The following is a 26,110-nucleotide window of genomic DNA, read 5'->3' as shown; positions in this document are numbered from 1 at the left end:
GGTCTTACATTTAACTGTTTTATTATATTTATGTATGTTGTCTTATAAAATAATTTTAGTTTCAAATTTGTAATTGATACTAGTTTCTTAAAGCACACCTCTAAACAGCAAACATTTATTTCTACCATCATCTGGATGCTGGTCACCTTGGAATCTAGTCTAATATAGTCACAGACACTCTAGGGTCTGAATTTCCTTTAAACGTTATGGTTTTAGAGTTCACTCATATTCCTGACACCTGTGCATTGCACTCAAAGTGCTTCTTGATGCTCAGAAACCATTTCTTCTTCCAGGCCTGAAAAGTGTACTCTATCTGCTGGACTTGACGTAGAAACATTCTTTCATAGAAAGAATGTTACTTTAGAAATGGAAGCAAAGTGTTAGCCATCTGAATCTAAACCCTTACAGTGAGTCAATTATATCTCCCTCATTACACTCAGGCTTTTCTTTGTCCCATAACTGAGTACCTACTCTTCTTTTAGACAGGCAGGCTAAAGGAGAGCAGAAAACTTTGTAAAACCCACAGGATTTAGACTTTGTACTGTCTCTACAGGAGCAAACAATGTAATGGAAAGTACATCTCATATATAATGGCTCTAAAGAGAGTCAATTTGATGAGCATTGTAAGCAAATTGAACTAAATTTATGCAGCGTGAATGAATAACTGAATGAATGAATACATCAAATTTAAGACTTCTTCATCAGTACCTTTTTTTTTTAGGTTCCATATACATGCGTTAGCATACGGTATTTGTTTATCTCTTTCTGACTTACTGCACTGTTACTGATGAACCTAGTGGCAGGACAGGAGTAAAGACATAGACATAGAGAATGGACTTGAGGACACAGAGGGGAGGGGGAAGGTGGGGTGAAGTGAGAGTAGCATCGACATATATACACTACCAAATGTAAAATAGTTAGCTAACGGGAAGCAGCAGCATAGCACATGGAGATCAGCTCGGTGCTTTGCAACGACTTAGAGGGGTGGGATAGGGAGGGTGGGAGGGAGGCTCAAGAGGGAGGGGTTATGGGGATGTATGTATGCATATGGCTGATTCACTTTGTTGTGTGACAGAGGCTAGCATAGTATTGTGAAGCAGTTATACTTCAATAAAGATACATTAAAAATAAATAAATAAATAAAATGTACAAAAAAAAAGACTTCTTCACACACAATTCTCACCTGATTATGAACACCATTTCCTATTTTATTTTCCTGTCATGCAGACAGTGGGTACAGCTGCCTCAGTTTGAAAGAATCCTTTGTTTAACTTTTCCTCTTTAGCTAAGAGTTGAAATTGTAAAAAACTTACTTAGAATTTTAATACCTTGAAATGTTTTACACAAATGAGGAGTTATCTTGACTCACTTAGTAATGGTTTTTTTGCAAATATTTGTACTCATTATACAACAAAACACAAGATTAAGGTTTTTAAAGAGTATTTAATATACAGTGTTCTTGTATTTAAAAGCTCATAAACTATAATAAAGAGATACATACTGATGTTCTAACTCTGCAGTGTTGCTCAGTTTGTAGGTTAAAAAACATACCCTAGTTTTCCTTCTGTACATGTCTATTTATGATATTTTTGACATGTGTAATCTTAATTTTTTTCTATTAAAATTGTCTATTTTTCTTTTTTGATTTATTTTTGTACATAAGGGATATATCTTTACTATCTCTAGAGATCTGTTATTCACTTTGATTTTCATCATTTTTATGGCTATAGTTTTTTAGTGGAAAGACGGGTGAAATTCAAATAAGGTCTATAGTTTGTTTACTAGTATTGTATTAATGTTAACTTTCTGGCTCAATAATTGTAGTATCACTGTATGCTGTTACATTAGAGGTTTGGGGTAAAGGTACATGAGAACATTCTGTATTAATTTGCTACTCCAATGTTTGTAATGTCTTTCTGGATCTGACAGTTAAAGCATAAGCAAAAAAATAGCAAGTGGGACTGCATCAAACTAAATAACTTCTGCATAGCCAAAGAAACCATCAACAAGTAAAAAGAAAATGTACGAAATGGTTAAAAAAAAAAAAGTTGCAAACCATATATCTGATGATAAGGGGTTAATATCTAAAACATGTAAAGAACTCATACAACTCAATAGCAAAAAAAAAAAAAAAACCTAATTAAAAAATGGACAAAGGACCTGAATAGACATTTCTCCAAAGAAGATATAGAAAAGGTCAACAGGTACATGAAAAAATCCTCAACATCACTAGTCATTAGGGAAAAGCAGATTGAAACAATAAAATATCACTTCATGCCTGTTAGAATGGCCATCATCAAAAAGACAAGAGATAAATGCTGGCGTGAATGTGGAGAAAAGGGAATATTTGTGCACTGCTGGTGGGATTGTAAATTGCTACAGCCACTATGAAAACAGTATGGAGGATCCTCAAAAAATTAAAAATAGAACTACCATATGATCCAGCAATTCCACTTCTTGGAATATAACCAAAGAAAAAGAAAACATTAACTTGAAAAGATATCTGTACACCACCCCCGTCCCACCCTGTGTTCATAGCAGCAATATTTACAGTAGCCAAGACATGGAAACAACCTAAGTGTCCACTGATGGATGAATGAACAGAGATGTTGTGATATATATGTATGTAAAACAGCCATTAAAATGAGGAAATACTACCATTAGTGACAACATGGATGAAATTTGAAGGAAGATAAGTCAGATAGAGAAACTAAATAAAAAGAACCAAACTTACAGACTTATGATTACCAAGGTGAAGGGTACAAGGAGGGGTAATTGGAGGAAGGTGGTCAAGAGGTACAAATTTCCAGTTATAAGATAAATATGTTCTAGGGACATAATGTCCAACATGATAACTATAGCTAACACTGATGTATGACATATAGAAAAATTGTTAAGAGAGAAAATCCTAAGAGTTCTGATCACAAGGAAAATACTTTTCCTTCTTTCTTTCTTTGCTTTTTACTGTATCTATATGAGAAGATGGATGGGCTAAACCTACCATGGTCATCATTTCACAATATATGTAAATCAAACCATCATGATGTACTCCTTAAATTATACAGCGATGTATGTCAATTATTTCTCAATAAAACTGGTAACAGTTATCTCAAAATAGAAAGCGAAAATAGCTAAAAAATAAGATAAATAAATAAAATTGAGACAAGTTTAGTGAAGTACATCTAATATGAGGCCTTATGTGTTAACACAAACCATCCATACATGAATAAATTTATTAGAAATGATAATAAAGTTAATAACATATCTCAGAATTAGTGTATGTAATCTATACTACTTAAAAATTGCATCTTCATTTAAAGTTTTTTATTCCCTTCTTTTTCCTTCTTTCTTCCTTCCTTTCTTTAATTTATTTTTCTTTTTTTCTTTTCCTTTTGTTCATTCTGTTCAATGCTGAAGTGATAGGTAAAGCAGTGAATATTTCTCTTCAAATATGTGTGATAGACTTGGACAATGCAACTGGATTAGCACAAGGAAGATTGTCCTACATGGATATCCTGTGGCCACAACAAAAATGAGCAGTGATTATGTTGTGTGTCCACAGTCTGCTGTGGCAGTTGATAATTCTGGGCAACTGTGTAAACAATATGTTTCCATTAAGATAAATGTCATTTCCAGAGCTTAAGAATTAGACTATTTCACTATTTTGAAATAAATCCAGAAATGAGGATAATTAATTATAATCACCCATAATGGGGCCAATTGTGGGATACAAGGAAGACTTGTCAAGGCCCGTATTGAGATAGTTCTTAACTGGCATGTTCTTCAGAAACATGGATGGCACAGAACATTGGAGAGGGAATGCTGATTCTCAGACAATTCACTGATTTAACCTTTCCACTCAATGTTAGTGATCATATTCTTCTTTAATCCCAGAAAGAATTGACTTGTTATCATTTAGGCATTAAGAACATAGTCTTTACAGTTTTGTAATCAGACTTGTATCATTTTATCTACCCTCTAAACAATGGATCTCATCCTTATCAAACTTAATGGTGCTTTTACAAGGTCTAAAATAACAATGTATACATGTAATTATGCCCCAAATGCTAGGATCCAATAATGATTATGCCTCGCTTGAGGGGACATAAGACAAAGTAGATTAAAAGAATTATAAAATGTTTAGATGTCTGTTTTTCTTGCCTGTCATGCTTCTACTATCCCTTCTTCTAATAACTGTACCTTGCTTTTTCTTGTGAGAAATATTCTTCCATGCTAATTCCACGTGGCTTGTGTGACACTAACTTTACCCACTCTATCAAGGGAAAGGATGAAACTCAAGCTCAGCCAATCAGAGGCTTGATCCAGATTTGGTAAAGTAACATAAAAGTTGCTGGTGAGACTCAAATATAAAACTTTCATTTTCAAGAATTATTGAGGAAAATGTGCTGAGGGTCATCACTATGTCAGAACTCACCTGAGACTGAATATAACATAGAAAAAGAACACACGAGTATGGAGAAATACTAATTCTGCTGATGTTCTTGGCCCCTCTCCCCTGTTTTTCACTTGCCTGAAGCTAGTATGTACACTCCTGGGTTTTTCAGCTACATGCTTCTAGCACCAGCTGCTCTGTTCTCTTGACACCATACTTAAATCTTTTTTTCCACCTATCGTACATAATCGTTAATTCTGTCACTGCCCTAAGATTCAGAGTAGCCACTCCCTCCAACAAAAAAATCAAACATCCAAGCTTATATCTAATGCTCATGCTTATCAGGATGTGGGCAGAGAACATATCCACCTATTTTGGCTTCTCTAAATGAAAGGCAGACTCTGCTTACTACCCACTAAAGGAATGTCTCCCAATTGGATTCTGTACAAATTTGGGGTGGCTTAAAACAAATGTCCCTACAGCCTTCTTAGGAACCTAGCTTCTTGGGAATCTACCTAAAATGCCATTTAATATCTCCCCTTAACTATATGATAAAACTCAAACTCAAATCTGATAGTAACAAAATATTTTTAATAGTTAGATCTGCTAATCTAGTTTTGATTTTTGCCTGGGAACTTAAAACATCACATTTTCAGTATAGCTTACATCGTAGCTCAAACCCAACAGACATTCTGGGTTACAAAACAGAAAGAGATATAAATCTCTATTACCTTGCACTACGTAAATGTAAAAATTCCAAAATTACTATGAGTTTCCATTTTACATTGTTCTTTCAAATGAAATTAGGTATTAATCAGGATTTTTGCTTGCAAATAATAGAAACCAATAATGGCTAAATCAAGCAAAGCATGAATTTATTGTGAAGATTTCATGTAGGATAAAGAGAAAACTTGGGGAATAAGGTTCAGAAAATAGGCAAGAACCAAGTAGGAGGAGGTATCCATAATTATAAGACAGGAATAGAGTTACTGTGACAGTTGAATGAGAGGCTGTAAATCAGTGTACTTAATTACAAGGTGGGTTGATGCGGTCTCAATGAATTTTCATGGTAAAAGTCAAAATCTGGGGACACTTAGGATTGTCAAATATAATAAATTACGTAAATGTGTTTGTCACATTATTTTCTGGATTTAAATAAAATATGTGACTGCTGCCAGGCAGCTGAAAACATGTGTTAGTGTCTCCAAAGTGCAATTAAGTATAAACCAAAAGTAAAAACACCTGCAGTGGTATTCAAAATAAAACCAGAGATTTCTGCGTCTCACTGCAGGAAGCATCTCCTATTTTAAAACTTCCTAAAACTGTGCATAAACCACTATATATGAATGCTTGAGAGCCACATTTGTTTCAATTTAAATGTGTTTTGAAAATGCCTGAAAAATGGACATGTCCTTTCAAATATGGTTGCAACTGGAAAACTTATAACCCATATAAAGAAAAGCAATAGAGTTTAGGGGTAAGATGTGACTTAAATACTTTGCTTCTAAAATATTGGCAGATGTTATAATATTTTATAAATTCCCTAACAGTCTCTTTCTGAGAACATCTCAGGAAATGGATGGGTTACTGGACTGAGATCTAAACAATGAATGCGTATTTCATCAATTCTTGGGATGCACAATTTTTTTCTCTTTTTAATGTTTCTGAAATCAGGACGTGATCTACAACATTATGCACTTTTCATTTAGTATTTATGGTTCCCTCTACCCCAAGAAGTTGTTAAGTCACAAACCACTTTAACGATTGATGACTCCTTAAAATTTAAAGATTATTTCTGCTTTAAAATAAGGGGTGAAGAGATCAATAAAGGGGAAACACTCAGCTGCATAGGAACTAGGGAAAATAAGAAATTTGTATAAGGTCTTTTTATTTATTCTAAGCCACACAGAAGAAAAAAGTAGAATTTCAAAATGGATAAAGATAAAATTGTCTATAAAATAGTTTCAAATCGATAATGGAGAGAAAGGCCAGAGGGAATCAGCCACCTATATATATTAAAATAAAAATACAGAGCTTTAGACCTTTGGTCAAAAAAACTCCTTAGATATTCTCTTTTAGATTATAGTAAAATATAATGTAGGCAGCAAGAAAGATACTTGGTTGAAAACCAAATATTTACACTACTTTTTAAAAATCATTCCTTTGTTTAAATATAATGTTATGATTTAAAATCTATATGTGGACTCATTGCTACTTTAATTAAGATTTACATTTTTACAGAAAGATTTAGAATTGAGTAGACATGAGTGATAGGATCATCCTATAAACACTTAAAACCACCCTACAGCCATGCAATAATCCAAGTGATGGCAGATACCCCAGATGAGTGTTGGCCTTGCCAACTTGAATTCTCAATTTGTTGCAGGTGTAACAAAAGTTTTACAAGTGCTCAAAGATTTCCTCATTGAGGTTATCTCAGGAACAGGTTGAGATACTGAACTTGGTTCTAATTCATTAGAAAATTTAAGAGTGATTCATGAGAGTTTTATTCTTAGCACAAAACTAGCTCTAATATCTAGTGTAAGTCATTTAACCCCTAGACACTCAGTGTCAACATGTGTGAAATAATGAAGAATATCTCAGATTTCTTGCAGCTTCAGGACTATTGAGAGGGGACATGAGGGATGTGAGATGATGATTTTTTCTGATGTCAGTTAAAATACAGTTATAATACATTCCAATTTACCAAGTATAGTAATTAGATATTCTCTGTGCCAGTCAGCACAGAGAATATCCCATACCTACAAGATCACTTTTCAAATAGTATGGATATCATATGGCACAGTGGCTGGGCTCTTAGGACAGAACAACTGTATTTAAATCCCACTTTTTCATAAGCTCTGTGATTTTTGATGCATCTCGTAACCTCTGGTGCCTCTGTTTTTCCACTCATAAAATGAGGTAACTATCATGACCAATGGGGTGGTTGTATTAAGTGAGACAATATAAACAAAACACTTATAACATGATTGTCACATGGTAAGTGCTCAATAAATATTAGCTCTTATTATTTCAATAAAATTCAGTTTGTCTTGCAAAAATAGAGAATACTCTTTTTGATGATTATGACAGCATTCCAAGAAGGTTCAGAGTTTCGGCATCTCAATTTTTATATAAACTATTATTTTAGAAGGTGACAGATAAGATTCTAGCTCTTGAGCCCTCTAATTTCTCGTACAGATAAAAGTTTATTGTGGAAGTCACTGCTCTCAGTAGTATTTCTCTTTATGTCTGATTTGGCCTTCCTTTAAAATAGACAATTCTCTTGGAAATAGACCCTGCTTCTGCTGTCATTAAAACCCCCTTCCCTTATCAGAGAGCTCTCATCCTAATGGGTTAAAAAATTTTGCTAAATATATGAGATGCCATTCATTCCAGAAATAACTTCATGAAAGAAAGCATTAATATTCTTTTTTTGTTTTTAATATATTTATTTATTTATTTATTTTTGGCTGCATTGGGTCTTCGTTGCTGCACGTGGGCTTTCTCTAGTTGTGGCGAGCGGGGGCTACTCTTTGCTGCGGTGCGCAGGCTTCTCATTGTGGTGGCTTCTCCTGCTGCAGAGCACAGGCTCTAGGCATGGGCTTCAGTAGCTGTGGCATGCGGGCTCAGTACTTGTGGCTCATGGGCTCTAGAGCACAGGCTCAGTAGTTGTGGCGCACTGGCTTAGTTGCTCTGCGGCATGTGGGATCTTCCCAGACCAGGGCTTGACCCGTGTCCCCTGCATTGACAGGCGGATTCTTAACCACTGCACCACCAGGGAAGCCCAGCATTAATATTCTTGTCAACAGTTATACAAACCTTTTATGTACTAGTAATGGAGCTAAAACAATCCCTCTCTTCAAGGAGTTCACAATCCATGAAGGAGTCTGACAGTGGCACTCAAAGTCTCTGGAGAGGCACCTACTCAGGGAATGATATTGAACTGTCTTTAGAAGTGTAAAGGAGCAGCCAAATAATAAGAAATGGCAAGAGAGAGAGAATAGTATGTGTGCTAGACCACAGGATGCTCAAAAGAGTTGAGAGATAAGATGGGAGAGGTGCTTTGGGGTTAGTCAAACAGGGCCCTGTATGCCATTGAAGCCATGGCACTGAATGTTTAGCATGAAGGTCAGATGATCAGATTTACTCTTTAGAAAAATAAAGTAGGGAGAATTTGGGATTTCAAATTCAGTAACATCTAAAGATTGTCCCCATATAGGTTTACTTAGCAGTTAAGTTTTAGGCAATATTTTGTACAGAGAATTAAAAACTCAATGGAGAAAAGACAGTCTCTTCAATAAGTGGTGCTGGGAAAACTGGACAGCTACAAGTAAAAGAATGAAATTAGAACACTCCCTAACACCATACACAAAATAAACTCAAAATGGATTAAAGACCTAAATGTAAGGCCAGACACTATCAAACTCGTAGAGGAGAACATAGGCAGAACACTCTATGACATAAATCACAGCAAGATCCTTTTTGACCCACCGCCTAGAGAAATGGAAATAAAAACAAAAATAAACAAATGGGACCTAATGAAACTTAGAAGCTTTTGCACAGCAAAGGAAACCATAAACAAGATGAAAAGACAACCCTCAGAATGGGAGAAAATATTTGCAAATGAAGCAACTGACAAAGGATTAATCTCCAAAATTTACAAGCAGCTCATGCAGCTCAATATCAAAAAAACAAACAACCCAATCCAAAAATGGGCAGAAGACCTAAATAGACATTTCTCCAAAGAAGATATACAGATGGACAACAAACACATGAAAAAATGCTCAACATCACTAATTATTAGAGAAATGCAAATCTAAACTACAATGAGGTATCACCTCACACCGGTCAGAATGGCCATCATCAAAAAATCTACAAACAATAAACGTCGGAGAGGGTGTGGAGAAAAGGGAACCCTCTTGCATTGTTGGTGGGAATGTAAATTGATACAGCCACTATGGAGAACAGTATGGAGGTTCCTTAAAAACTAAAAATAGAACTACCATACGACCCAGCAATCCCACTACTGGGCATATACCCTGAGGAAACCATAATTCAAAAAGAGTCATGTACCAAAATGTTCATTGCAGCTCTATTTACAATAGCCAGGACATGGAAGCAACCTAAATGTCCATCAATAGAGGAATGGATAAAGAAGATGTGGTACATATATACAATGGAATATTAGTCAGCCATAAAAAGGAATGAAATTGGGTCATTTGTAGAGACATGGATGGACCTAGAGAGTGTCATACAGAGTGAAGTAAGTCAGAAAGAGAAAAACAAATATTGTATATTAATGCATGTATGTGGAATCTGAAAAAATTGGTATAGATGATCTTATTTACAAAGCAGAAATAGAGACACAGACGTAGAAAACAAACATATGGATACCAAGGGGGAAAGGAGGGGGTAGAATGAATTGGGAGATTGGGATTGACATATATCCACTATTGATACTACGTATAAAATAGATAACTAATAAGAACCTATGGTATAGCACAGGGAACTCTATTCATTGCTCTGTGGTGACCTAAATGAGAAGGAAATCCCCAAAAGAGGGGATATATGTATATGTATAGCTGATTCACTTTGCTGTACAGTATAAACTAACACAATATTGTAAAGCAACTACATTCCAATAAAATTTTTTAAAAAAGAATTAAAAAAAAAGAGTGAGGAACTGAATAGACATTTTTCCAAAGAAACATATAAATGGCCAACAGGTACATGAAAAGGTGCTCAACATCACTAATTATCAGGAAAATGCAAAACAAAACCACAAACCACAATGAGATATCATTTCACACCTGTTAGAATGGCCGTTATCAAAAAGATAAGAGATAGCAAGTGTTTTTGAGGATGTGGAGAAAAGGGAATACTAGTGCACTAAAGCTGGGAATGGAAATTAGTGCAGCCACTATGGAAAACAGTATGGAGTTTAAATAGAATTACCCTATGATCTAGCAATCCCATTTCTGGTATATATCCAAAGGAAATGAAAACGACATAGAGAAGATACTCCCAGGTTTACTGCAGCATTATTTACAATAGCCAAGATATGGAAGCAACCTAAGTGTCTGTCAATGGATGAATGGATAAAGAAGATATCATACTGAGTATAGATCTAGATGTTGGGTTGGCCAAAAGGTTCATTTGGGTTTTTTCCATTAGACCTTACAGAAAAACCCAAATGAACTTTCTGGCCAACCCACATATACACACATACATTTTGGAATATTATTCATTCACGAGAAAGAAGGAAATCCTGCCTTTTGCAACAACATAGATGGACCTTGAAGGCATAATGCTAAGTAAGATAAGTCAGATAGAGTAAGACAAGTACTGCATAATATCTCATATGTGGAATCTAAAAAAGCTGAACTTGTAGGAAAATAGAGTAGAATAGTGATTACCAGAAACTGGACAGTTGGGAAAATGGAGAGATATTGGTCAAAAGATACAAACTTCTAGTGAGAAGATGAATAAGTTCTGGGGATCTAATGCGCAATATTGTGGTCTATAGTTAATGATACTGTATTATATAATTGAAAGTTGCTAAGAGAGTAGATCTTAAATGTTCTCACCACAAAAAAAAGAAATGGTAATTATGTGAGGTGATGGGGGTGTTAGCTAATGCTATGGTAGTAATTATACTGCAATATATAAATGTATCAAGTCAACATGCTGCACACCTTAAACTTAGACAATGTTACAATTATTACTCAGTAAAACTGGAAAAAATCACTGAGTGTTGAGTGTGTGCATTTAAACCAGCATTTGTTAAATGCTTATTTTGTGCCAGGTATTGTACAAAGTGCTTTACATATATTATTTCATTGAATCTTTGCAGCAGCCCTACAGGCAAAACATTCTTAATCATTTCCATGTTAGAAATGACCAACCTGAGGCTTAATGATGTTATTTAACCTGCCCATGTCCAAGCAGCTACTAAGTGGTAGGGCTGGGATTTGTCCAGGTTTAACCTCTGCCAGAACCCACGATCTTCATCATGAGGTATAGTTTTTACTAATTCTCTGCTTGTGGAAAAACAAACAAACAAGCAAAAAACAATAAAGACAAGTCCTGGATTTCTACTGAATAATGCATGGGCAATAACCAAAATGTACATAAACATGGAATTAGTCTTTGAGTTTTTAATTCCAGACACATGCACTTTCACCAGCCAATAAAACCCCTCCAGGCAATAAAATAAATTATGGTTTATAAACTAACTTTGCCCCTAGAGCAGTAACAAGGCAAAGTAAATTTGTTGTGAAATCATTAGGAAAGATCAGCTAATTCACTTGCAATTACTCCTGAGAATATTCTCTTCCTGATTTGCCCAGTTAAGACTTGAACACCTGCCACCCTCTCTTTGCAATTCTGGGAATTTTTAGGGGAGTGAAATTATTCTCTATGAGACTGCAGGGATGGATTATGTAATTATACATTTGTCAAGACCCATAGAATGTACAACACCATGAGTAAACCCTAATGTAAGCTTTGAACTTTGGGCGACAATGATGTTTCAACGTGGGTTCATTGATTATAACAAATGTGCCACTCTTGTGTGGGATGTTGATAGTGGAGGAGGCCTCAGGTGTATGGAGATATAGGGTATATATGGGTATCTGTACTTTCTGCTCAATTTTGCTGTGAAACTGAAACTACTATAAAATATAAAATCTATGAAAATGAGGAAACAAATCTGTTCAACTTTATTAAAAACAAAACAATATCTGACCTCACAATCAACAAAGCAATAGACAAATAATCGGTATATTCACCACTTAAACCAAGTATATTGGATCTTCCATATAAGATATATATTCCTTGAGGAATATCAGCATGATTGTGTAACTGGATGGTTATTAATAAAAATATTTTTAAAACTTTATAATAAAACTACCTTAATATTCATAAAGTGGTCTTATACCATAGAGAGCTCTTTGAAAGTTCCTAAAGTAGATTAATAGTTAAGAACTTAAGATCTACTGAAATAATGGACAGTATAACAGAGATCACAAACTAAACTATAAATATCATTTTTGTTGTTTATTAAAAATAATGAATAAGCACACTAAAGAAAATATTAATAGTTTTTCAAATTGAGATATTTTTACAAATGTACAATTTTAAGCAAGTAAAATTTTACAGTCAATTGTATTTATCTTCTCTGGTCGTTATACACATACCAACAGCCCCCCTACACATTACTCACTCATCCTGCCCACCTTATAGACACAGAGAGATAGTCAGATCTAGCTTCATCTCTGTTCCATTGTACAAATCTATCTTGATAAGACATCTGTTCCACCTCTATTTTTTTTGCAAGTACCCAGTCATTCTTTTCATTATTGCTAAATATCTTTACCAAGAATAACTTTTGTTTCCCTTAAACTAGAAACAAAAATCTTTCAGCTGAATGAAAATTAATATAGTTGAACTTTAAATGCATTAACTCATTAAGTATTGATGTGTCATTCATAAGGTAAGTTACGAATATTCCAAATAATAAAACCCATGTAACAGTGAAGTAAGGACAAATAGAATAAGTGAATCTCTTAACTCACAGGGCAAATAAAAAACAAAGCCAAGATTCAAACCCAGGTTTTGACCTCCAGCAGATCCCCTGTCTCCATGGCCCAGGCTCATAAAAGCCTTATCCCTGCCTCCGACCCCAAAATGCAGCTATGTACATAGCGTGAGAAATTCTCTCCTGTGAAGCAATTACCGTCATGCTATACAGAGCACTTTCCACAACGCAGACACCTTTGAAAGAACGTACTGCTGCCTGGAGGGTTGCCACGGTAAAGGAGAAGAAAGAAGGCAGGGAGTCTTCCTCTTAAAAAAAAAAAAAAAAAATCCCAAAGCAGCTAAGAAATGTCCAGTGCTAGGCAAAGCCTGAGTTACGATAACAAACGAGATGCAGTCTTCACCATCTAGGATTTTACAATCTAACCCCTATGTGGGTAGAGAATGAGGGGAACCCTACGACCTTGAAAGATATCAACACCTACTTGCTTACCTACCAAACTTTACTAGGGACTTCCTATAAGCCAGCGGGTCTCAAAATATGTTTTCACCTGCAGCAGCATCACCTGGATACTTATTGGGCCCAAATTGACCCAAACTCACAGAATCAGAAACTCTGAGAGTGGGGTTTGTCTTTCTGCATTTTAATAAGCACTTCAGGTGATTCTGTCGCTCACTCAAGTTTGAGAAGCACTGCTGAAAGCAAATGTAATAACTTACCCCCGATTTATACAGACACAATCTAGTGGGCATTCCATTTCTGGTTTTGTGCTCACAGCTAAATCTCTCTCGTTCATATCATGTAGAAATATTTTAAGTTGACTACTCCCATTCTTTCACCTTCACCACCCCACCTTGAATGATTTTCAATAATACAGATTATCTGAGTGACACCTGGCTACCTTCAAATGCTACCCTAGCACTGTTACTAAGCAGCCGGCTCAAATATGGTAAAAGCACATACATAAATCTTTCTGGCTGCAGTACTGTGATGGGGTTATTTTTCATGATGATGGGAATATGATTCAAAAAGCCTTTAACATAAACCTTGCACTGTATACTCTCCATGAATAGTAAATCAGCCATCCAAATAACCTTTCTAGTGTCCACTTTCGCAGACATTCCCTTTGTATTTTGTAAGGGTCTTGGACCTCAACATTGCCCCTGCTTGACTTGCAGTTATGTTTTCCAGCAAACTCATCAGGGGTCTGATGTCAAATGTAGACTGGGCTAGTGTTTTCCACTCAAGGTCTTTTGGCCTGGAGTTCACTCAAGTCTCACTTAAAGCTTAGAGCTGAAGGTAGTTTTTTTTCTATCTCAGTTACTCTACTAACCATAGTATAGTATCTTTATCATAGAGTCGATGACTTATAGTCATAAATAATGATTTATAAATTACTCATTAGTAATAAAAATCAATATAAGACTGTTCATTTAGAAAGTCATAGGCATTTTATCATGCAATTTGCACGCATATTTTTATCTTGTGGTTCTTCTAATAGCCTTAGGAGGTGCTAGAATATTCATTTTGCAAGTTAGATAACTAAGACTGTGCATTTCACAGTATGATATTGCATTGTCCTAATCCTGCATGCTTATTTGATGCATTTATTAGTTAGAACAAACTGAGTTTAGCTCTGTGTGATAGAGACTCATAATAGCAGAATCTTAAACAAGATAGAAGTTTCTTTTCTCTGCCTTTCTGACGCCTAAGTCAAAGCCATGTGATTCTATCCCTGGACGGTGTTAAGGGCTAGACTCCTCTCACTTGATGTGTTGCCACTTCTCTGATGGTGCCCTTTACTGTTTGGTCCATGATGTCTTCACCTCTATATTTACATTTTACCATCAAAGGAGGGGGAAAAAAGAGAAGAGTAAACTCATTTTCTTTATGGATACAACCTGGAAGCTATCATATATCTCCTTTGTTTATAGAACAGTGGCCAGAACATGGGGCTGGTACATGGCCCAGACAGTTGAAAAGGAGGTTGGGAAATGTTTATTCTGGGTGTCAATTTGCTCAGTTTAAAGTAGAGTATCTTCTTAGAACAGAGAGAACAGCTTTGGGGAAGAACTATCAATCTTTGCCAAATTTGATCACCCTTCTCTCACCTTAATTTAGAACCTGGATCTTAACTCTTAAAATAGGAAGTGAAAACTGGTAAATAATAAATCTTTAGCACTAAAGTTAATTAGCAGAACACATGAGAAGAACTTTTTTCAGCTGAAAACATTAGTCCACCTACTGCCTCATGCTCTATGAGTCTGCAAAAATCAATTAATTATGAATTTTTCTCCTAAGCCACTTATTATCCATCTGGTGAGAAAGCATCACAGGTGAAGGGTTTAGTCAATATTCCTCACATTAGGGTCCTCAAGTCACCTCCAGAACCACATAGGGTATTTAATAATAAATCAATCCTGGTTCCTGCCTAAACTGGGTGAATCAGAATCTCTGGTAATGTGGCCCAGGAACCTACATTTTAGCATTACTCCCAGGAGAGTCTTATGCACACTAAACTTTAAAACCACTGCAGAGTGAGAGGAAGAAATAGATAGATTTAAAAAAAAATTTTATTGGTGTATAGTTGATTTACAATATTGTGTTAGTTTCAGATGTACAGCAAAGTGAATCTGTTATACATATTCATATATCCACTCTTTTTCAGATTCTTTTTCCATATAGGCCATTACAGATTATTGAGTAGAAGTTCCCTGTGCTATAAGTAGGTCCTTGTTAGTAGAAATAGATAGATTTAAATTCTTTCTGGCTCTCTCTTATGACCCCCTATTACTGTCCTTCTGCAGTATCCAGTATCTGCAGGTTGGTCTTCCTATGCTTATTAATTCCTGGCAGGTGTTAGAGCTCAAATATTATGGTAGGAAATTATATAGACTCACTAAAAACAGTCAGACCTTCACAGTTATTATCTTATACAAGGTTCTTAAGGATGTGAGGTAGCTAGCAAAAGGCAGGATTACTATTCAACAGACAAGTAAACTAAACTGACATTCAGAGAGGTCAAGAGATTTGCACAATGCCACACAGAAGCGGATGGAGATCTTTATGTGACGTAGGTTCTTGCTATTCTGCACCTTCTTACAGCTGTCTCCCAAGTAATAAGAAGGCTGAGGGCATAACCGCCAGTTGGCTTCAGCTTTGCCACATTGGACCCATGAAGATGTTCACCTTGACACCTCTTTCCTCAGTGCCTGTACTTTATCCCAACCGGAAGTCCCACGTAGCAATTTTTAATGTTGAAAATAATATCTAAGGTCTAATGGTTTTCCTGAGGGAAGAAGGAATAAAGTAATACTGAATGCCTGCCCCAAGCACTAATCTAGGCTCTTCACATAATACAGATATAACAGCTCGCACTCTGAAGACCAAAGCTTTTGTCACTCTACCATTCTGACTTATCTCATGCTGGGCTTATAGTGGATAAATAATCAATGAGCCTGCATTTACCTTTATTTTTAAAAATTATATTCAACCATGTAAAAAATATTCACTACTTAAGGAAGTTATGAATAGATGTAGAATTTCAAAATCACTAAATGCCACTGCACTTTCAAAATTTGGAAAGACCTACAGCTTGTACAAATCTTGTGCGCACATTTGATTCTTCTTGTAGTATGCCTGCTGTGCTCCGTGCTTTTAGACCAGCACTGGGGTTTTAAAGCATTAGAGTCTGTGGATAAACTGTCATCACATCTGTCGTAATTGCATTTCCATCTGCTCATGCGGTGTGCACCTGTGCTTGGCTGATTAGACTAGAACAAGGGAAAAAAGTCTTCTAATATGGTTTGCCTTAGAGTCGAAACCAAAATTTTTCACTTTTTATTTGACGGAGTGTTGGAGAGGAAAAAAGAACATGGAATGGAATTCACAAGGCATGTGTTTTAGTCCTGGGTCTCCCGTTTATAAGCTGTCACCGTGGACATATCTGTACTGTGACATTTCTGAACCTCTGTTTCTCCATCTACAATTATGTCTGCCTCGTCACTATGTTAGTGTGAGAATAAAAGGAAATAATAAAGGTACAAGTGCTTTGTAAATATAAAAAATGCAATTTTGCTTATGCCATATATTCATGCATCATTGAGACTGAAGCATAAACTAAAACAAGGTGTAAGATTCTTCTCAAATACAGAGTTTGCTGGTTAATTAAAAAAATCCATATGTTCTTCTACTGCTTCCTAATGCTGAAATTACTCTCCATTTTCGTGAGTATAAAATGGGGGATCAGAGCAGGAAGAGAGGAGTGTTGAAGAATTGATATGTAATTAACATTTTAAATATGCCTTTTAATCCTCCAAAATGTTTTAATATCCTTAAATAGTTTAATAGGTGCACTACTGAGCTGCTGCAGCCAGGACAGGCAACAAAGTGCTTACATTAGGGAGTACAGCTGAGACTGAAGCAAATAGAGCAAGCAAATACAGTGTGAAATCATTCCAGATGGAAATAAGTACCCATAATTAGTACCAAACATTGTGCAAGGCATGTAAGAGGGAACAAACCTCCTTCAGAATGCTACTGAATTAGACTAGCACTGGTATATAAGGTGAATTTTCAGTAATTTTAAGTAAAGACTGAGAAAAGTCTGCAAACAATAATACTCAGAGATAAGAAATCAATAGTCCAGTTCAGAGTGATGTGGGGAAAAGTAGTGTCTGGACGCATGAAAGGGAATCAGAACATCTTTGATATTTATTATAACAAGGAGGAAGAAGGTAGAAGAGGGGGAAGAGGGGACGGGAAGGGGGGAGGAAGTGGAAGGGGAAGAGAAGCAGGAAGAGGAGGAAACCGTAGAAGACCAGAATCAGATGTAACTAATGGAAGTCCAGGTTTCCATCACTTCCTTAGTAAGGTAGGATAAGTAATGAAGAGATAATTGTACAAGTACCTGTGTATCATTACAGTTTGGGAAAATTACTTCCTAAGGTAATTACACATTACACATAAAGTTCACCCAAAATGTGGGTCAGTCATTCTCAAACAAACGCTTACATTGACTTCATAAAGTTCTGAATTAGTTTTTCCAGACGTTATTAAACAATTCTTAATGTGGGTTCTATAGAATACTGGCCCTATGGAATAATAACTGTGATAATATCACACACAATTCTATGATGAAATAAATTTGAGAAATATTTCTCTTGACTGAAGGACAGCCCAGAATCTGATTTAAAGAGAGTCTGGTGAGTCTTCAGGGGCAGTGTAAAGGTCATGATACTTCTAGTGGAACTCAGGCATTTCTGGCAATTAAATTCAAGAGTGAAGTGTCCAGAGGGCATAAATTCAGGTTGACAGCACGACTTACAGAATGGGTGCTTCCTGGAACAAAGTATACATGACAACTGGCTGATGGTAGCAGACTGATGAGAGAGATGACTAAATTTCAAGAGACTAATTATAGCCTGATAAAAAGGAACACTGTATTAGTGGTTTAAGGTCATTAATCAACCATTTCCACAGAGGAGACTGTGGTGGTTGACAACCTCACTAATAATCAACGTAATTCAAATTCCCAAGATAGCACTTTTATGCATCAGATTTGTTTTATAAAAACTGAAGAGAATATGAAACACTTAGAAAAAGTGAAAGTATAATGAAAAGGTAGTTTTAAAAACTACTAAAGAGATAATAAATTTGTATAACCCTTTTGCAAAATAATTTGACAATATATTTAACTGTCTTATGATTCTTATTACACTGTAACTCAGTATTACCATTTTTTAAGGAATGAGCCTAAAAATAGTATAGGGGAAAAAGAAGCAAAAGGCAAAAAGTTGTTCATTACCCAATATTTTATAACAATATAAAACCTAGAGGTAACAAAAATGTTTTCCAGAAGAGATGGTTAACTGAATAAACAGACATTCACCCCATGGCCAATTTATCTCCTTACTGTTTCCCTTACATTTAGATTGTAATCTGTGACACGAATGGAGAACAACAGCTATTGGATTTCTTACCAAGAAAATGATCAGGATAAAGACTCTGATCACATGAAGCTTTGTTTTCAATAAAATATATTATCTAACAGAAATCCCCTTAAGACTTTTATATAAATGATAGTCTGTGACAGAGATTAACATAGACCAAATTTATTGGGTAATTTTTCAGCCAGCAGCATCAAAAACACAGAAAATTTAGAATAATTTTGGGAGATTTATTGTAAGTTTCTTCACTCAAATCCTTACTCAAAAACCAGGAAATTCTACCTTTGAGAGACAGGTTTCTGGGTTGCAAGTAACAGAAACAGATGCTTGCTATCCTACAAAAAATGTTTGTATGTGTGCATATATACGTATATTGACACATATATATAGGGAGAGCTATACTCAAAGATTTTGATAGGTATAGGATGGTTGCAGGATGAGGGTTAGAAAACAGGCACCAAGATTACATTACAGCTACTCTTAAGGGATCCTCCAAAATATTCTCTAAGTATTCAAAATTCTGGCAGAACAGGTATGATCAGGAGGTTTAGGTAATGTGATTGTTCAAGAGACAAATAGCAGAAGGGTCTGGCCTACCTCAGCCCCTGTAAACAGAAGGCAGCAGAGGAGGCAGTAAGACTACAACCAAAGGAAAATTCCTCCAGATGGGAGAATAAAAGGCAAGTAAGATAATGAGATAGATTAAATGTTCTAGAGCCAAAAACTGACAAAGTTTACTACAGTAATCTCCAGGGCTGCTTTGTACTCACCAAGGGCAATCACCAAAGCCATAAAATATGCTATTCACAGGATAATGTTCTTTGTAACAATAATACAAGCTCTCCTCCCCTTTATCGGGTGTCCCTGGTCACTTCTACCCCAGATTCATATCTACTGGATCATGCTTACATGACTTGCCGGATAATTCTACTTAGGCTGCTTTTGTCTCTTAGGTTTTACCAGCTTATACTTAATTTATCATTCCACTCCTCATTTGGATTATTCTTTCTGGCTTCTGCTAAGCTGTCTCACTATGAATGACAGTCACTGAGTCCCAGGGTGGTATTATCCTTTTTAAGAGGAGACACAATTCTCTCACTCTCCTTTTCTAATCAACTAGCAAATTCTCAATATTATTTTCTACTTATTTAAGATATCCAATGCCTCTTCTTATCACTGATGTCTATTAATAATTCTGAAAATATCTGTAAAGAAAATTTCCCTAAAGAGATGACATACCTGGAATACTAGATAGATAGATTGTGTATTTCTCAGAGGGTGGTATCATCTTTGAAGGAATGACCTGAGGTTCTTGTTTACACTGATATTCAACTGAGTTCCCACATCAGAACTGATTACTTGTAATGTTGGGGAATATGGAACCAAATTTACATTTTAAAGAGAACGCCCAGGTGGTTCATTGTGCCATGGTTTGAGAACCACTGATATAGATATGTAGAAGGTAAGATGTTGGCCTTCCTCTGTGTGTGTGTATATGTGGAAGGAAATTCTGAGGGAAGAAAACATCAGATCTCCTGGAACCTTTCAGTCCTGAGAATTTTCCCCAAGTCCCCTGACAAACAAGTTTCACAAGGAGAGCAGTGAGACTATGTCTCACAGGGTACCTAAAAATAACAGGAGGCTTTCAAGTCTCCATGAGAGTAAAGCAGTCTTGTCAAAGGAAATCCGAGGAGCTTGCAGTCTATAGCCACACCTAAAGTCAGTTTAAACCTCAGTAGAAAGGGTAGGTGAACTGGTGTACTGTTACAGTTTCTAATGAACACTGGGGGCAGGTGAGAGAACACTAAAACTTGAATGGCATGGCTGAGAGAGAGAGAGAAAAAGAGAGACAGAGAGAGAGAACAGCTTCAGATATATATATATATATAATCTATATATTATATATTATCTATATAATATATTATATAGATAATATATTATCTATATTATATATTTTATATATATATATATATATATGTAAAACCCAGTGCTTCTTTGAAATGTTGCCAAAAGGAAGAATATAGCAAAACCTAAGAATAGCCAGTAACCCAGACAATCATGAAAATTATACCTCAGACATTCCTGGGAACTTCAAATCTAAGTTCTCCCACTGTCTGGAGCCTTGCTTTATCATAAGAGGAGAATGCAAGTGGTTTCTATTGGCTAATAAAAGGAATCCTTCCTCCTTTCTTTGGTGGAAATGTACTATTTTATTAATTTATCCTCTTAAAGGAAAAGAAGAAAAAGTATGGTCCATAGTTTATACTCTGTCTCTTAACTGAGTTGTCTACTAACTCTTCAAAAGAATTTTTGAAGCCAAGAGATGTTACTCAGCTTCTGTTGGTGTGCTGCTTTCCTGGGAAACAGGTTTTAAGACTGGAATTAATACCATTAGCAGCAACTGTCCACCTCAGCATGACCTCAATCTAGCTCCAGGCTCATCTCTCCCCAAACTCCTGGGAGTTTTGAGAATCTCATTTTCTAATTAATCTGAGTATTTCTCAGGCATTGTGGTTGTATTTCTGCCATTTCCTCACATGCTACACTTCTGCACTGATTGAAATCCTAGGAAGTCCCCCAAGCTTAGCAAAAATAGCACCATTTCTATGAAGCCTTGCTAGATTTCCAAAGACCCCCAAACAACTTCTCCCTTTTTTCACCTTACACGTCATGTTGACATATGCACCTAGCTTCCCAACTGCACAGCTATAAGTGGGATACTAGATTCCTTTTGCTCTATTCCTCGCTGCATGTAGCACAGTGCTTTGCACACAGTAGTGTTTGATAAACCTTATCCACTACATCTCCTCTTTCCAATGGATTTGTTACAGAAAAATGCGGTTGTACGTATGTTACTAAATGGATCATTAAATCTGGCAGATGTCACTTTGCTTCTGAAAGAAACTTTTGAACAGTTTCCCCTTAGAACATCTTGTTCCAGGCTGGTTGTCATGGCCAACAGAATAGTCACTGCAGGGTTCAGCAAGAAATATGTCTAATTCCCTTCCCTGATAGGGAGGTTATACAGAGAATTACCCTCATGGGATTATTTCAGTTCTTCTTGTGAGCCAGGAATTGAGAGGAGCTCTTTAGTTATAGCCTTATGAGGACATTAGGGGAGAAAAAAGAACTCAGGAAGGTTCATGACAATTTGTGAAGAATAATAAAAGGGACAATTAAAAATAAATCAGTATCTGATTTGGGCACTGATAAGGACTAGATGAGAAAATGGATAACAAGGGTTTAGCCCATTGCCAAAAATAAATCTAAAAAATATGTCATTCCACAGGGCCAAAGGAATTACTAGAAATGTACGGTAAAGACATGTAGTGTGAATGAGGGGGAAATAAGAGAGTGCTGGTGGCAGCGAAGGGCGGGGTTGGCTTTGGATAATCCCAGAGCCTGAGTGTCGAACTATGCTACACTTGCTGTGCCCCACAGCCTGTGCTGGATGGGCAAGCCAGGGACATTCAAGGGGACTAGGAAAGAAGCAGCAAAATGTTTGGACCTTTAGATTATAATCTTTAAAAATTATTATTTACTCAATATTTGCCATGGGCAAACTGACCAGGCCAAGTGTTTATATGTACACTATTATCAAAACTTCTCAACAAATATTTTAAGGTAGATTAAATTATTCTACTTTGGAAATGAGAACAATGTTAAGTATTAACAAAAACAAAAACAGTAGTTAACATTTAGTAAGAACTTTCTAAGTTCTTGAAATTCTGCTGAGCATCAAACAGCAATTTTCAGGTGAGATTATCTTAGAGCACCTAACCCACAGTTTTTAGGTCACAAAAGTGGTATGTGGCAAAGCTATTGGTCAAACTCAACTTGTTCTTGTTCCTTTTACCCTCTTCAATGTGTCCAATTTCAGACATGTTTGCTCCAATTGTGTGCCAGAATTTCTCTGCTGGACTCCTGGACTTTCACAGAGAATGTTTCATCCATGGGTGATTGTTTAAATTCACATTCTTCTGGGAGAAGATGATAGAAAACTTATTCCACAATAACAATATTATTCTCCTCCTCAATGTGTGTGGTTTTTTAAAAATTTGTTTTATTTACTTATGGATGCATTGGGTCTTCCTTGCTGCACGCAGGCTTTCTCTAGTTGCGGCGAGCGGGGGCTACTCTTCGTTGCGGTGTGCGGGCTTCTCACTGCAGTGGCTTCTCTTGTTCTGGAGCACGGGCTCTAGGTGCGCAGGCTTCAGTAGTTGTGACGCACGGGCTTAGTTGCCCTGTAGCATGTGGGATCTTCCGAGACCAGGGCTTGAACCCGTGTCCCCTGTGTTGGCTGGTGGATTCTTAACCACTGTGCCACCAGGGAAGTCCCCTCAATGTGGTTTTTATTTATACTTCCTTAATGCAAATTTTTAATGTCCTTATTTGTAATTTGCTTATTGTCTTTGAGGAAATGCCTATTCTTTGCCCATTTCAAATTGAGTTATTTGTATTTTTATTATTGAAGAAGATTTATTTATATATTCTGGATACAAGTCTTTTATTTGATATGATTTAAAACAGTTTATCTCATTCTGCAGCTTGTCTTCTTACTCTATTGTGTTTTCTGAGGAAAAATATTTTCAATTTTGATGAAGTCCAATTTATCTATTTTTCTTTTTTTACTTATTCTTTGTACTATAGCTAAGAAACTGTTAGCTAAACCATGGTCACAAATATCTACTCACAGGTTTTCTACTAATTTTTTTTTTAGTTTTAGCTCATATACACATCTACGATCCATTTTGACATAATTTGTGTATATGATATCTAGCCACAAGGAATGGGGTAGTTCTTTTCAGTGTGGGACGAATGCCAAATCAGAGTTTTAATGAATAATGATGTGCTACCATACTAAGTCAGAGGACATGCTTCCGATGGGCCCACTGTGCGAAGTCCTCCAAGTTTCATTTAGATCCAGCGCAAACATGGTACACTTAACAAGTGTCTTCCTGCGACTGCACAAATCTTAGAACATGGAAAACCATTAAAATCCATACTAAAATTACTTTCTTTAAAATCATTTATTATGGAATATAATTAATACCTTTAAAAATCACATTATTTAATCTCAAGTGACCCTTTCTCCCAGTGTTTCCAATTAAAACCTGCCTTTTATTCACTTTCAAAAATGTCTTAGACACCTACTCTGTGGCAAAGCACTATGTTAGCTGAATGGGGTGAGAGGTAGGGCACTGAGTGAGATCAGCAGGGGAGACAAGAGGTTCAGGAAAAGTAACATGTATCGTCAGATGTGGTAACCTCTATAGTAAAGGTGCATACACATAGAAAGTGATCTGGAACAAAGAGTAATTCTTTCTGTTTAACTCCGTTTCCTCCTCTTCCAATATTAATTTAGGCCTCTATGAACTTCGTTTTATTTGAATTATAATTATATAATTATAATCAATTATAATCTCTTAGAATAGATTTTGATCAACTCTGCACTATGTACTTATGAAGATTATTAGCTGGAAGTAAGGAAGCAGTGTGATAACACTAAGAGTTAAAGTAAGCCATGGTAGATGTGGGAGGATAGGGAGCCCAAACAGGTGTCTACGTGTAACAGGACCACCACACATGGAGCTCATTTGTACTGACTGGGTTCCTGGCTAATTAGCGGGCTGAGAGTGGAGGTAGATACAATATATCTCAATAGAGTATAACACACCACATAAATGTGATTGAGTTCAGTATTATGACTGATGAGTGATAAATTGCTATATCTCCCAAGAACATTGCATTTCAAAATGGATGTGAGATGAGCCAAAGAGTAAAGCCCTGAATATGGACGTGCAGACATGGACTTGAGGCCATCTTAGAAGATTTTGCTTCTTTTTGATATTTCTTGCTGCTGTTGCTGTTTGTCTCCTCCCCTCAAATAGTGCAAGCTCAGCAACACTCAAACTACACCTCATCCTACTTTGCATCGGAACATCCCTAAGGATTATATTATTCACAGCCTTATTATCATTCAAAAGGAAAAGGTGTAGCAATATTTTCTCACTTTATACGGATCATTAAAGTTCTTTGCATTTCGCAACAGCTCTTTAGTTTTTCCAAATGCTCCTGGTGAGACAGTCAAGACAGGTAGAAATACAGAGCAATGAGACATTATCTTAAATTCCAATTTCTCTAGATGTGATGATAACAACTTCTTAGAAACTTTCTCCCCCAGTGAGAAATGAGAACAACTTTGTCCTAGTAAGTTACTTGAGTTGCCCTGGAAACCATTGTGCTGTCTGAAAAGAATAATTTTATCTTTAAAGAGAGCATCTCTCAATATAGTGCTTATAATTTTTCAGGAAAAAAGTAAGATAGAATGGAAAATTATATTTTCCATTCTGGGGAGGGAACAAGGCTTGGATGACAAAATTCAGTTTCAGAAAGACAGGGAAAAATGAAATGGAGGTATTTATAATGAGGTGGATGGAGTTAGAGTCTGTCATACAGAGTGAAGTAAGTCAGAAAGAGAAAAAGGAATACAGTATGCTAACACATATATATGGAATCTAAGGGAAAAAAAAAAAAAAGGTCATGAAGAACCTAGTGGCAAGATGGGAATAAAGACACAGACCTACTAGAGAATGGACTTGAGGATATGGGGAGGGGGAGGGGTGAGTTGTGACAGGGTGAGAGAGTGTCATGGACATATATACACTACCAAATGTAAAATAGATAGCTAGTGGGAAGCAGCCGCATAGCACAGGGAGATCAGCTCGGTGCTTTGTGACCACCTAGAGGGGTGGGATAGGGAGGGTGGGAGGGAGGGAGATGCAAGAGGGAAGAGATATGGGAACATATGTATATGTATAACTGATTCACTTTGTTATAAAGCAGAAGCTAACACACCATTGTAAAGCAATTATACTTCAATAAAGATGTTTTAAAAAAAATAAAATAAAAAATAAAAAAAAGAAAGACAGGGAAAGAATGCTTCTCTAAGCATAGGCTCCTAAAAGTATACTCAACAACTGTCACTTAAAATCGGGTCCTCAGAGGATTTACTGAAGACAATTTAGATGTAGGGTATGTGGAAGGTTGTGCTTCATTCAAGGCACGATTCTAGATATTGTATGCCAGAGACAACCTCCTAGATGTAATGAAAACTATGGATCCTCTCTCTGGGAAAAAAAAAAAGTGTATGCATACTTCTGGACAGACTACCTGAATCCCATGCATGAATCTTGGATTCAAAATACTTGAACTAGGATATGCCCC

At 36.2% G+C, this 26,110-nt stretch overlaps 1 protein-coding gene across 1 annotated transcript in view; it reads right to left on the bottom strand.

Moving 5' to 3' along the window:
• LUZP2 (leucine zipper protein 2) overlaps nt 1-26,110 on the bottom strand; it is a 429,813-nt gene that overhangs the window by 135,354 nt on the left and 268,349 nt on the right. The window lies entirely within an intron of this gene.

The sequence above is a fragment of the Eubalaena glacialis genome, chromosome 10, assembly GCF_028564815.1.
Source record: "Eubalaena glacialis isolate mEubGla1 chromosome 10, mEubGla1.1.hap2.+ XY, whole genome shotgun sequence".
Lineage (NCBI taxonomy): Eukaryota > Metazoa > Chordata > Mammalia > Artiodactyla > Balaenidae > Eubalaena > Eubalaena glacialis.
The sequence above is the reverse complement of the archived record's forward strand: the minus strand, read 5'-3'. Positions and strand labels throughout refer to the sequence as shown.